At 34.4% G+C, this 14,466-nt stretch overlaps 1 pseudogene; it reads right to left on the bottom strand.

Moving 5' to 3' along the window:
• Positions 1-4,099: 4,099 nt before the first annotated feature.
• On the bottom strand, positions 4,100-5,520 carry LOC149552776 (expansin-A1-like; annotated as a pseudogene).
• Between the last annotated feature and the right edge of the window lie 8,946 nt (positions 5,521-14,466).

The following is a 14,466-nucleotide window of genomic DNA, read 5'->3' as shown; positions in this document are numbered from 1 at the left end:
TTACAATTAAATTGAGATGTTGTATAAAGTCAAGTGTGATTTAATTTGAATATGATTAATTGTATTGTAGAATAAAACAATTAATTGATATATAAAATATATTAAATTATTTTGATATAATAAATTATATTAATTTATTTAATATGAAATAAAATAAATAATCAATATAATGTAAAATATTTCCAATATAATAAGTACCAAAATTTCTATAAATTTCTATGATTTTACTTTATATTATATAATACTATATATTATAAATTATACGGCCAATGCTCTCTTACCACAAAAATTGTAGTTAGGGGTATCACATTCAATTTCCAAATACCCAATAAAGGTTGTAGTAATAAGACATTAACTTTGTATAGAATTAATGGGATCAAGTTTCAACTCCATTGATTCACATTAACCAACATACTTATAGCCAGTACCAAAATGTGATCTTCCAAACAAGGTATCAGGATTTTTGTCAAGTATTGTTGTTGTGAGTGCCCTTACAGACATGAAAGAGAAGAAGGCTAGAAGCAGCTATAGCGAATTCAAATAATAATTAGTGATGATACAAAATAGCCAGTTTCAATGCACAAATACATGGAAGTGCAGAAACAACTTGAGCGGGAATGAAGAAATATCAAGCACTGGGATCGAGTGAATGGGATTGAATCGATGCAAAAGCAACAGGAGGGGTGGCTCCATTCTAGATCCTCAAGTTACAGATCTAACCCCAGAACCCCTTAGAATACTATGGGGATTCAATTGATTGAGTGGAAGTAGCACAAGTTGCCTCTGAACTAGCCCTGTGAAATGCCATGTCAACGAACAGATTCAAGGTAAGTAGAACCCCTACTATCTATAGGGCATTTCTTTATTCTGATTTAGGGCCCCTACTATATATAGGGTAGTTGAATTAATATCATTATTCTCAAAACTATTCTTCTCTAATAGAAACAATTGAACCATTGCATACCCATAAACTGGGCATCTCTGTTGCAATATTTGAAAGGATAAACAAGGCGTGTGAACTGTTTGGCAAAATGCCTCAAAGAAATATATCTCATGATGAGCAAAGATATTCGGGTATTTTGAACTTGGATTTCTTGGAAAGGTGCGAGAAGCTTTTAAGCACACTCAACTTGCTGGTTAAAGATAGACTCCTCAAACCTTGGCTACATTCTCACTGCATGTGGTTAAACTAGAGATTTGGAACAAGGTATGAACATCCATCAAAGCTTAGTTGAGAGAATATTTTGTCAAATATCATTTTTGCAAGTACCCTACTAGACATGTATGCAAAATGTGGAAAAAGAGAAAAGGTGTGGGATCTGTTTTACATAATACCTAGATGAAATATGATCTCATGGACTACCATGACTGTAGGATACACACAAGTGTCACTAGCGTAAAAGTATTGAGCGCTACTCTCAGATCAACAAGTATATCACAGTTAACGGAAGCAATGAATTTCAGGGAAGAAACTGTGTCTTCTTTCTTTGTAGTTGTAGATGCATTCAATTATCAGGAATTCTCATTCTACAAACCAATTGGAACCATTACTGGTGTGTTCTTTCATAACAAAATTATTGAAGCATTTAGTAGATCTACTCAGGGCATTCTTATTACATCAATAGCTCTTCTTGGTACTTGGATATGGTCCAAATCATACCCAATGTCCACGCCTATAATAATCAATTTACCATTTCTATTGATACTGGTGTCATCTTGATGTTCTGTAGTTGAATCAACTTATTCATATAACCTAAGAAACATCATACTCATATCTCTATTGAATTAAGGTGTGGAAAGCTCTAGAAATTTCCACTCACTATCACCTAGGTACTTTTTAAGAATTATCATGATATCCATCTTCCCAGAGAACTGCTTCCTTCGAACACTGTGAAGCTGTCAAATATGTGATGCATTCTTTCAAATTAATAATATGATATTGCTTGATAGCTATCATTAAGGATCTTTGTGAATGTTTCCCTTGACTTTGAATTCTCTTGACACTAAAAGTTGCCTTTGAAACCACTAACCATTATATTGTATGTATGCTTCCCTTTGAAAACTATGACTAGTAAATCACTGCCACAAAATCTTTATTCACTGCTACAACATCAAAATTTAGAAGTAGTACTATCTCTAGAAAGATACCTTAGAATTTTCCTAGAAGTTTATACAAGTTGTACATAGCTAATAACAACTTGACCGGAAGTATCCTTCTAACAAATTCAAATGCCCCAAATTTGACATACCTATAAATGAATAACAACTATTTAAATAGCTCAATTCTAAAGATGTTAGCTAATTGTACAAAACTCCATGTACTTGATCTTGGACACAATGCCTTTGGGGTCTCATTGACTGAAGTACTGCCCAAACTTGTGCAGTTGCAGCATATAAAGCTGTCAAATAATAAATTTGAGGGAAATATTATAGATAGGCTATCAGATTTTCCAGCACTGACATATATGGATTTGAGTTACAATCTCTTATCAGGATCCATATCCCCAAAATGATTTAAGCTTTAACAACTTTAGAATCTGTGTTTGCAAAATAATTGTCTACCAGGAATTATACCAAGGAATATATAGGATAGAAAGTCTTTGATAGAGATTTATTTTGGTAGTTATAAGCTCAGTGGAACAATTCCACAAGGAGTTAGCAATCTTTATGCTGTAGATTTCTTTGAATATCAGCCGCAATTTTCTGAAAGGCAAAATTCCAAGCTCTCTATCCAACATGATTACTCTAGAAATCTTTGATATTTCCAATAAAAAGTTGATAGAAGATATTCCAGGATCATTATCAAATTTGAAGAGTTTCATAGTATTGAATCTATCATACAATAAATTAACAAACATCATTTCCCCTACTGTACTGCACAACAAAACATAGATTTTAATTATACATGGAACTCTTTTCTTAGTTTCTACAGGGAGTGCTAGTTGGAGTTGTTGTTGTTAGTGCTATTTTTGCCTTTGGGCCAGTTGTATTGACATTGTTCACATGCAAACACTTACATAGAGCTCAATCTATCATTAGTAATTCATAAAATCCTTCAAAAAGTGGAGCATCCAGTTATCTCATATGAGGTGCTTCTTGTAGAAACTAATAAATTCCACAAGTCCAATCTGCTAGCAAAAAACAATTATGGATCAATGTATAAAGGATTTTTTGTTGATGGGATCCATGTTGTTGTGAAGATTCTCAGTTTAGTAGATGAAGAATCAGACAAGACTTTCAAAGTGGAATGTAAGTTATTACAGAATGTTTGATGCCAAAATCTTGCAAGAATCATTACCACGTATTCCAATGTTAACTTCAAATCTTTGATCTTTGAGTTTTTCTCAAATGAAAGCATGGAGAATCGTTTGTATCAAGGTAGTGGTAGATTGGGACTAGAAAAATTGTTGAACATAGCCAGAGATGTAGCCAATGCTCTGGAATATCTTCACTCTAATTATTTCGTGCAAATAGTTCATTGTGACATTAGAGCAAGCAATATTCTTCTACATGAAAGCATGACAACTCATCCATTAGATTTTGGAATATCCCAATTAATGGGAAGAATCATGATAAATTCAACAACTTCATTAATAGATTAATGTTGACACATGGTGCCCTGGAGCATGGAGGCAAAGCCTTTTTTCTCTAACAATATTTAGGATGCCAGAGGAAAAGTGTGTTAAAAATATTATAAAGCCATGTCTAGAAAATTTATCAAAGTGTCATCTCTAATTCCCCTAACCACCCAAAAAAGCTCAACCAATTTTTGTTTGGTAACCACACAATGAGAATGAGAGCCCAAAAACTACAGAAATTTAACATATTTAACATTAAGATGGTACAAATGGTAAGATGGTAAATACTTTAAGATGGTACAAATCTTCAATAGTCAATGCGAGGAGTGGGTGTAGTGGATTCCACCACGGCAGCCTGGATAATAAGTTACACACAGAAATATAGTTAATGAACTTGAATAGAGGCCACAATAAAATAAGCCCAATTCTTAGTTCATGGAGTCTAGAGATACATGCACAATGTAGATTACAGCTTATATTAGAGCTTAGATAATATTAATATGACCGATTAGAGAAGTAGTTTAATGAAACTGAGCTCCATTGTAAGTCTGGCCAAATTGCCAGTGAGTAGGAGCAACATTGTATGAGGTGACAATCCTTCCATCACTGGTAGTCACCTTGAATGAGAGAGACTGGCCATTCAAGTAGGAGTTATTCTACCAATTCTACCCCCAATTGTGAGACATCTTCTACCACCCAGTCCTGGATCCCTTTATGGAAATAGAGTGCACATCCCCTGCTCCTCCAACATTTGTTATTAACAGCAAATTGAAGTAGGAGTGCCCATTGATGCTGAACCTAACTCCACCTCTCTTGTGACATGGGACTCTGAAAATAAAAACACCCAAGAAATGGTTAATTATTATTAAGATTCATATACATGTACCCCGTAAGGCTATATTTATACCTAGAACGGGCTTTTTGATCTCTGGGAAGCACTAATGCATGCAGAGGGCTACACAGCCAGCAGGTTGCACCACACCTATGGAGTATTTTACAGTGCAACACCAGTACTAGGGTACTACAGGATGCCCAAACACAAGTTTTTAGAACGGGGCAATAGGCCTCAATTTTGGGATGGGGGAACAGCTGGGCAACTGCAGGAAGGGGGAGATGATGTAACATACTAAATTAAAATACTTGAATGTATAAAAATTACAACAAGAACTAAAATTATTGAACATTCAATATAGTAATATAAAACATATTCAATAGTAACATTTATAAATAAAAATTGAAGTACTCGTCCTAGCATCAGTGTGGTTGGGGAATGGTGAAGGTGGGGTACTTGGGTACTCCGAGTCACCGGTGAGGGAATGTCTTGGAGACGGTACTTGGAGGTTTGAGAGGGGGTGCAGGTCACTGTGCATTCTGGTGGGCCAGTCCATAGATGTCATTCCTATGCATTAGTTATGGTGAAAGAGGCAACTTAAACATTCATACATCTTAGGAAGTGAATATCCATTTCCTTGCAACTCACCTTCTGTAGATGATAGGAACAATTTCAAATCTGTACTTGGCAATCCTGAGGAAGATAGGTTGAGCGAGATCAAAGTGTTGTTGTGGGGGATTGCACCATCCACCTGCATTGTTAGGGAGGCCAGAGTTGGGAGGGCAGAAGTTTGTAGCAGTCACTACAATGGTGCTAGGCTGGCACCACCTTGGATCTGCACTGCACTTTATTTAAAAACAAGCTCCGCAGATGAGACCATTTTTAAAGAGGGTTGTGCTCAGAGCTACTGTACTGGTGCCATAGCCTTGGCTATACAGATTTCCATATCCACATGCCCCTCTTGAAAGACATGAAACAATAGATAAGTGGGTGAGATATAGAGATTCCTCATATCTGAATGATAAACAATCTACTGAACTTTGAACTCACTTACCCATTGTACCAGAAGCATCACCTCCACCATAAAAGGTTGCATGTGCATTGGTCCAACTTGAAACTAGTACGAATCTTGATATTGACAATAAGCACAATAGGATTGATACTCAAATAGCCATTTCCTACATTAGGTAAACACCCATACAACATTTTCATTCTATTTATTAATATTTGTATAGCAGCAAAAATTAAATATTCTAGCTTAGTTAAGAAGAACTCTTCAGAAGAGCACTTATATTCCAAAAGTACATCTTAGCTTCTGCACAAAGATCAACCATCTGAATGTCACAGAATTCGCATATCTAAACTCCTAGCCACATTCACAACAAGACAAGCATTCACACATCCCCTCCAACCAAGCATTCAACAATTAAACATTCTAGCATAATTAGATTCAATAATGAAAAATACATCACAGATTCTTACCCGATATACCCTTGTGAAACTCACAAAATTCCCATACTGGAACTACCCACATTCACAACAAGACAAGCATTATTGCAAATCCTCACACCTGGCATTCCCTAGCTTGAAAGACTACAATTTCCAACCCAACCCTTCAAAACTACATTGACTAGACCCACAAAGATATTACAAACATGTACAGCCACATTTAATAACGAGAACACTTAGTGACAGCAAGAAACATAAATCCAACTTAACAAAACCTCATTATGAGTTGAACATGTTATTAGCTTTCATCCTAACAAACTGTACAGAGATCTAGAGCTCGGCTAGAAATCATGCAGACCTTCACCTGACAGAGCAAGAAAACATGAAAATAGGCAGAGCAATGACCACCAAACACCAAATAAAGCCCAAAATCCAAAATTAGCAATCTTTAAAGAAGAATACCTACCTTACCCACTGAAACCCAATGGCAGACATGCTTAACAATCTACATATCCAAATACACACTCTTACTGAACCTCCCATGAAGAGAATCTCAATCATCAAGGCAAGTCAAGAAAATATGATAGAACCTTTGATAATACACTTACCAGACCTTCAGAAATGACCAGGGAATGGGCCTTAGAAAAATGGCTCAATTAAATGTGACAGGAGATACAAGAGAAGAGGAGGTTGGGTGAGTTTAGAGGTTGAGGAGGGGGTCAATTAAATAGAATCCGAAGGTGGGCATTACACGTTCTACTAGGTAGTGAAAGCAATAGTATCTTATTATTTTGGGGCCATGGAAAACTAAAAATGAATTTATGTAAGTCAATATAAAGTTGTTGATAAACAAGTTAATGTTATATTATTGTGAGTGTAACATTGTATGCATTGTAGTAACAACTCACATAGAGATTGGTCAGTGCAAGTCAGATCTCATGGCATTGCTGCAGCTACTGGTTCTAAATTCAAAGTAGATGTGGATTGAGCCTAGCAAGATTGAATGCAAATTTCTTCAGTTAGAACCTATTCATGTATTAACATGTTAAATTTTGAACACACAGACCTTTAGTTTTAACTTTTGATATCTCTCTTCTTTGTTATTTGTCAGGAAAAAAGGTGGAATCAGCTTGGAGTTTGTCCTCAACATGAAATTCTCTTCCCTGAATTAACAGTAAGAATTGTTTTAGACAATGCTTAATTTTATTTATTTTATATAATCCATGTTGTGATCTGTGTAATTGATTAAATTAAAATTGTTATTATATTGACTATGCAAAGTATACATAAGCTCGTCCATTTTTGTTCACTTCAAATAAACAATCTTAATGGCCAATTTTCCTAGAGATATCTCAATATTGAAGACAATGGCCTCATTAGAAGTTTAGCATTCCTCATAAGCAAAACCGCTAACCACTACTTTCCTGCTATATTATTTTTTCTAAAATTCTTTAGTCTGCCTCTTTGCATGAAATTCATTCATTTTAACTCTTTCTCCTGTCCCAACGTAACTGTCCATTTTCTTGAAATTCCTCTATTATCCATCACATGAGACAAAAACATAATATTTCTCTTTTTTTTATGTCTTGGTTTAATTTTATCAACATAAGAGAAATTATAAATGTTATTGGGGCCTTAGCATTTAATTAGATTTATAATATAACTCACAAGCTTAGGAGGGATATTACAGGCTCCTTAATTTTTAGTTTTCTAGTCTACTTACTAATAGCTCCCATTTACTTCTTCAAATCATTATTTACTCATTCTCTTATGGAAACATCATACAGAAATGTTGAGTGCCCTTCTCTAATACAGTGTGAAAAATCTGAATTTACACACAAAGATAATACTATACTTTTTATTATTCATCCATTCAATGCATATTACAACTATGGAGTATGACTAATCATAACTCCTATACATGTAGGTTTGTTGTTCAATCACTTTGATTATGTGCCTCCTATTTTCACTCTCAAATCTCTATGTGAGTTGTTACTATAGTGCACACAATATTACACTCAATAATATAACATTAACCTGTTTATCAACAACTTAATATTGACTTACATAAATTCATTTTATAGAAAATTAGTCAATTAAAAAAACTACATGAACACTGATTTCTGACATGAATCAGACATTGTTCTCCGGTTGGTTTTATAGGGGAAGCCTTTCACCAAAGTCCCACAAGCTTCTAATGCAAGTCAATTGTCTATTTCTCCAAGCTTGTAATTCCTCTTCTATAACTACTCGTAAAGATGTTATAGAAAATGATTACATGATACAAAAAGTGCCTTTAGATAATTGCATTTGCTTCAAAGTTTTCTAAAAATTTCAAGCTGTGATTCTTCTTTTTAATAAAATTAATTTTTTCTCTGGATAGTGCAAATTTTGATGATGAACCAAATTAGGGGTTTGAATATCTATCTATAAAAAATAAAATCAAAATTTACACACCATATTAAGGCATGGTTAAACAAAATTTCTCTTTCATTTGTATGTTATCCATCCTCATTTAAGAAAAAGTAAAAATTGAACATTATCTTGTTTGATCACAACCGGCTTTAAGAATTTCGTTATGCATAGACATTTGGCAAGGAGGGGATATGATATGAAATCTACAAAATTCTTTTGTCTATTACTTTTGAATCCTTATCCTTATAACTGTTTTGTAACTTTATTCTTAGACCGAATTCTTTTGAGGCATTCTGTCAAAGAATTTTCATGGCTAGGTTGTGCTTCATTTTTCTTGCACACGATGATGGTAATACTCCTATTGATCACTTTGGCCTCCGTAATTCATGGTTTTCTCTATTGGGATGCCTTCTTTACTCTTCCATAGATGAATGTACCAATATTCTTAAGTGGTTTTTAAGAGGGTTGTTTATTATTTGAATAATAATATTTCATAATAATATTTGATTAACATGATTATAATAATAATATTGTTATTTATTTGATTAACATGATTATTTTTATTTTTATTTTTATTTTTTAAATTTTTTTTACTTTGGCCTCCATAATTCATGGTTTTCTCTATTGGGATGCATTGTTTACTCTTCCATAGACGAATGTACTGATATTCTTAAGTGGTTTCTAAGAGGATTTCTTATTATTTGAATAATAATATTTCATTGTGTATTATTATTTATTTGATTAACATGATTATTATTATGATTATATTTAATTTGATTTTTTGTTTAACTTTGTATTCTAGCTCTATTATCATTCAAATCTAGCTCTGAAAAGGGGACATTACACTATGGTCAAGGATATGAAGTTTATGGTTATGATCAACCATCTTAGCATCTATCAATGTATGGTTATTGGGCTTATTCTATAATTAGGGTTATCAACAAGTGAAGCATAGCCATTGCCTACCAGACTTTACTAGTCCATTATTTCCTTTTGTTATAGGTTTTTTAAAGCAATTTATCATAAACGTATTATTTAGTTCTTTCTTACATTTATGAATTGGTACCACTTTCCCTATTAATAGGAATAATTTAATTATAGATCATTGATTTAAAAAATCTTTTTATGTACCTTATTTTTATCAAATTCCTATTTTTATGTTGTTTGTAGACAAAGGTTCAATAAAGGTCAACATCAGTTGTAATGAACACTTTTAGCACCCACCTAAGCATAAGGAAGAGTAGATATTTGATCCCTTGGCACCTCCATATGTGAAAAAGTGAGTATTTCAATTGATTGTGTTTCACAGTTTTTAATAGATGTGATTTTTAATGGGGTTTGATATTTTTATTTAATGCAAAAGTCTATTTTCTTGACATATTGCATAATCATTTGTATATTTTTCTGAAAAGTTAGCACAAGAAACAATACTTGTGTGTGGCCAAAGTGCTCCAAATTATATTTATAAGAGTCTATCACTACAATAATTTAGAGAAGTGTAACTGACATGAATAATAATTTTAAAATGCTTGAACAAAAGAATTTAATTTTTTTGAATTGTTATTGATAAAGATTTAGATTATTGTTTTTCATAATAACTAAAATTTGTGTTCTTTGAGAAGAGTATATCATGTTACAGTGACCATGATCATGGTAGATCAAATGTTGAAAAGACAACTTTGTCAATTTTTTGCATTATTCTTTAAAGGGTGCTAGCTCAATGGAAGAGCACCTGCATTATAAGTAGGAGGATGGTGGTTCAATTCCATCGTGCCCTAATATGACTAAATTAATGATTAAATAAATTACCAAATATATTACCAAATATACTACCATATATACTACCATATATACTACCAAATATATTACCAAATATACTACCATATATACTACCATATATACTACCAAATATATTACCAAATATAATACCAAATATACTACCATATATACTACTCAACAAACTACCAAATATACTACCAAATAAACTACCATATAAACTACCAAATAACAACAATAAATGACTAAATCAATGACCTAATCAATGATTAAAATGGTTTAGTCATAAATTTGGTTGGGAGATAAATGTCTGGCAATTAACTACCATTGGTCATGTGATCAAAATTAGTCACATATCTACAATTTTTAGTAGTTTATTTAATAATATATTATTGTTTTTGTACTAGTGAACAGGCTAGGAGCACTGGTTCCACAGGTGGAGTATCTGTCGGAGTAGCCCAGTCAACCACAACAACAACTACTACAACCACTACATCAACATCTGAAGGGAAATTATAGTCCATTAGCCAAGGTGGAGACTAGCCTCTAGAAAAGAATGTGCCACTCACCCCTACCTCTAGAGCTAGCCCTCTTTTGAACATTGAGAAGATTGGGGAGAAGGATGGTTACAAGGATAAGGGAAAGGAACAAGAAAAATTAGTGGCCAAGCCATCGTCCCCTATTCAAGTCATCAATTTGGATGGTGATACTAACCCCATTGATGGCTAGGAACAAGAGGAATCACTACAAGGGGATACATTAGCCCTTTCAGTAACCAAGGTAGTTGCCTTCCATGTTGCTTCCCAGAGAAGGCCAACTCCATCCTAAGGAAGTTTTTTGACCCTACTGCATTACAATCTGTTGTCAATGTGCTCTTTATAGGGTCTTGGCTCAAGGAGACCATTGATAGGAAGAAGAGAAGATATGAGGATGTAACCCCATCACTTGATCACACAAGTCGCCTCCTCTCAGCCATCGAAGAAGAAAAAGAAGCAAAAAATAATTGATACACTTGCAATGGGTTCAATAACTGGCCACATGCTAGTGGAGATTGTTGACCCATAGAAAGAAGGAAGATTTCATGAGCTCTCAAAGGATGATTTCCAAATCAAGATAGTGTATCTTGGAATTCTTGTTCATGAATCCATGGTGAACATGTGGAATTCAACTAATGAGAAAAATGATTATAAGTTAGAAGACCTTAGAGAAGAGAAGGAAATATTGAATGCCTCAAACAAGGAGTTAGTGGAATACATAAGGTTTGCACTTTGAAGCATGTCTTCAATTGAATTTGACCTAAATGTAGAGGAGAACAAAGAGCTTACTCCTCAAGCTACAAGAAGAAAGACAATTCGGGCAGGTAGGCCGAGCATGGGTGGATTAGATGAAGTCTCAAGGTCCCCCACTAGTTGAAAATTTGGGAAACCTAATATAAGATGCTCACAAGCTTAGGGAAGTGGCTTCAAATCATCAAATAGCCATATAGAAGGTAGTAGACAAGATGATAGAGCAATTGGCCCTTCTATATGAAGTGATAGATGTGAAGACAAATGTGGCCATTGCTCATGGGATTCTAAAGAATGGTAAGGAGTCACTATTTCACTAGAAGAAATCCTTGGATTTTGTCAAGAAAGCTCCATGAGATCTACAAATGAGCTCAAGGATGTGCATGACCTAGTGCAAAAGATTATTGAAAAGTTGTTTCAATATTTGAAGATCTTGCACATAGAGTCCTTTGTCTCTACTAATGGCAAGCTTGTGGAAATTGAAAGGATGAAATCAAAGTTTTTGGCATATTTCGATGAAGCCATTGACCCTCTTAGCTTCCAAGTGTCCAAAATCAAGGAACTATCAGTAGCAAAAGTAATCATAAAGAGGGAAGTGGAGAAATTCGAATCGAGGGTGGCTAGAATTGATGAGCTGAAAGAAATGCATGACTATTGGATGGTCTGAGATAACAATATCATCATTCCATATGTCGAGGATCTGGACAAAGTAACTGAAGCCATGAAAGCTTATAGGGCTAAATCAGTTACTTCTAAGAAGACATGGTATTGTAATGCTTTTCTAGTCACCTGTCATTCTTCCCCTCCTCTTTCTTTTGTCACCATCCGTTGCATTTTGTCAGTCTCTGTAATGTACAATGATTCATGCGAATCCAATTTTTATACTATTTTGTTTAGAGATGCTCTGCAAAGAAATCATCCAATGTAACTGACCATTTTAAGAAGGCCTATAAATGTAATCTTTGATGATGCTAATAAGATTGACAAAATTTACTTTGGGTAAACCCCTATAACTAGGACTACTATGTGAAACTCTGAGTTCATTTTAGGTTTTGTTGTTCATTTTAGTTTAGAGTATAGTATTTGGAATTAATGTGCTAATGTTGAAATTTGAATAAATATGAATGAACTTGGTTTTGGTTCCTTCCTTCAATGGAATGTATGTCTTACTTTCTTCAGCATAAGCATCGTGTTTGTTCTATGTGTTGTACACTCTAGTTTAGGATAGTTTGTCACATAAGGAGCTGGAAAATTGTGTATGGAGTAGCTAAGAGATGGACAATCTGGGTATTGTCAGAGTATTAGCTAATGTTGTAATATGGTAATTACCTATTTCACCATCTCTTCCTCCCTTCCTATCATCATAGATAGTAGTGCATGTTTCCATTCTTTGCATTGTAAGTCTAAATAGATTGCATTTTGAGAGTTAATCCCACTTCTTTGTCTAGGTTGTTTAAAGTGTTGAGCAACTTGGTTTTTCCTCTCTAGCTCTCTGGTTAAGAGCTTACTCCCAAAACCCAAAAGACAAATTCATTGCATATCTTGCACTCATAAGGGAGTTGTACCTTTCTATTCAAGGATCTTTGATAGATTACTACACTGACCCATTCTATTGCTAACTTCTTTGTTTTCCATAGACCACTAGGTAGCAAAAAAGTTAAGGTATAAACCAAAATATCAAGGAAAACAAACAGTTAACCAATAGTTTTTGGTGACTCTACTAGGGAATTACTCATACATCCTAAGTTCTCTTAAGTGAGTCTATATGTGGCTTTACTAGGAAACTTATAGATTATCTTTGTGGCACTCAAATAGTTGAGTCATGTATAACAACCTTAAAAGAAAAATAGTGCTGCCTCACAAAGGAAAAATCCCATTAGTTGCAACCTAACCTCAATTTTTAGGACAAACAAGAGGATATCATAAACCAGTTGAATACGATCACCTAGAAAAGCTTAAAGTCTCTTGACCAATATAGAAGAGTAAGCTTTTCCCTCAAAGGAGAGGAAGCCAATGTTGAATATTGTGAGGGAGTTTTACAAGAAAGAAGATTAAGAGAAGTGTGCCCATTGTGAGCTAAGATAGTTCACCCTAGATTCTACATATACCCACAATAATCATGGTAAAGGGAAAATTGACCCTATATTCAAAGAATTGCAGAAAGCTAAGTTCCCTATATTGGAAGATCCTATAGGAAGAGGGAGAACACACTCTCAGGATCTAGTATACCAAGGTATCTATGGTTCTCTTTTTCGACCACCTCACCCTATTGCTCAAATATGTACCCATTCATCTTCACCTCATATTTCCTACTCTTAAATCCCATCATTGTGTAACACTCTCACTCTTCATAGAGTAGTTACCCCTATTTTTGTCACTTTTCAAGTTGTAACCCTAATCTACCTTGCCTCAATGGCTATTCCCTAGGGTAATGTTATTTGTCCTATATACCTTGCTGCCAACAATGACCTCCCTAGATCTTCTAGAAAGAATTTCCCAAGATTCAATGGTGATGGGAAGGTCTCTATTGATGAGCACATCATGGCTTTCATTGTCGCATGTAGTATCAGTTGTCCTTACCATGAGGATGTAGTAGTAAGGATGCTTGTGGAAACCTTGGTTGACAATGCAGCTGACTAGTTTCAACACCTTCTAGTAGGATGTATCATGACTTGGGATTACATGCAAAACTGATCTAAAGTGTGTTATAAGAATACAAAGGATGAGCATACTCTTTTGACTCAACTTACCTAGATAAAGAAAGAACCAAGCGTTCCTATGAGAGATTTCATTTCTAATTTCAACAAATTGGTCAATAGGATTCCTGCTGCAAGAAGACCTATTGTTGATAACTAGAAGATGTTCTTCATTAGCTCCATGCCTCCTAACATAAGTTTTCAATTCAAATGAGCACATGTGGCTAATTTTTTGGCTTCTCAGACCTTGAAAATTGAATTGGAAGATGATTAGATAACAATCAGGAAATGGAAAAGAGAGATTCAAAGCGGAGCATCTACAAGCTCTACCCTTGGTGTAACTAACAATACTAAAGCTATACTTCAGAAGCTCTCAAATGAAATGATTTCCATGAAGAGATAGATGGAAAAACCCAAATCTTCACTTCAACAAC

This window comes from Cupressus sempervirens, chromosome 6, assembly GCF_028749045.1.
Source record: "Cupressus sempervirens isolate cs-2001-9-10 chromosome 6, ASM2874904v1, whole genome shotgun sequence".
NCBI classification, from domain to species: domain Eukaryota; kingdom Viridiplantae; phylum Streptophyta; class Pinopsida; order Cupressales; family Cupressaceae; genus Cupressus; species Cupressus sempervirens.
This window is presented reverse-complemented; position numbering and strand designations above follow the sequence as displayed.